Genomic DNA, 972 nt, shown 5'->3' on the forward strand with positions numbered 1-972 from the left:
CAGCATGGTCCCCCTCTCACAAGAGACAGTCCTCCACAAACTAACTCTGACATAATTCAGTCCCACGGGTGTCTGGGTCATCCCAACATGTTGCAATCTTCACAGCACTGAACAGAAACAACAGTGTCTTCTTTCCATGGGGTCCTGGCCTTCTTCATCTCCAATCACCTGGGTCGCCATGGGGCCCCCCACAGGCTGCAGATACCAGGGAGTTTCTGCTCCATCGTACCTCACCCCCTTCTCCTCCTTTCTTTCACTGACCTCAGTGTTCACACAGATGTTCTCCTCACAACTTCTACAACTCCGCCCAGGTTCTCCTTCCTAAATACATTATCGAAGAGGCACAGGTAACTGGCCTGGCCTTGGTGCAAAGGTGGGTCCGACTTGGAGCCAGGGGAGCTTTGAGAAGATTCTCGCAGGGGGCATTGCTGTAGCCCCCTACCCTGCTACCAAAAAACCTGTGCCACTCACTCAAACCAGGGCACCCATATACCTGGGACTCTTTCTAGTGTGCTGATGAACAAGTTTCTCTCCATGTGTCAGCACTGATGGGTCAGGAGGGCAGTTAACTCATGTACACAATCCAGGTCACAGCATATCTCTTCAGAGCAGGACAGAAGTTGCTGTGCATCAGCCTACAGAATACAAACATCGGTGTTCTTTCATCAGCAGCTCACAAAGCCAAGCAAACCTGGTCAGTCATTTGTAGACACAGGAGCAGGTCAATCATTAATATTAACTTAATAGTCCCACTTGCTATTATGAAATGTCAACCCCCAGTTCCAGCTGAGGAAGACTGGAAGACACTGTCTATTAGTCAGTAAAACTTTCTCACTAGCACAAAAACCTCCATGCTTCTCTATACCATGTAACAACAGGCTGGACTTGGGAATGACATGTTTTCTTCTCTCTCCTTCTTCTCTCTCCTTCTTCTCTCTCTCTCTCTCTCTCTCTCTCTCTCTCTCTCTCTCT

General features: G+C 48.8%; 1 protein-coding gene across 1 annotated transcript in view; it reads left to right on the forward strand.

Annotated features, from left to right (window-relative positions):
* Positions 1-221: 221 nt before the first annotated feature.
* The window catches only part of SLC49A3 (solute carrier family 49 member 3), a 30668-nt gene continuing 29917 nt past the window's right edge, over positions 222-972 (forward strand). Inside the window, exon 1 of the mRNA XM_026866111.1 lies at positions 222-225. The gene's annotated coding sequence lies outside the window, so the exon portion shown is untranslated. The remainder of the gene's footprint in view (positions 226-972) is intronic.

This window comes from Athene cunicularia, assembly GCF_003259725.1.
Source record: "Athene cunicularia isolate RWA chromosome Z unlocalized genomic scaffold, athCun1 chrZ_part2, whole genome shotgun sequence".
NCBI lineage: Eukaryota > Metazoa > Chordata > Aves > Strigiformes > Strigidae > Athene > Athene cunicularia.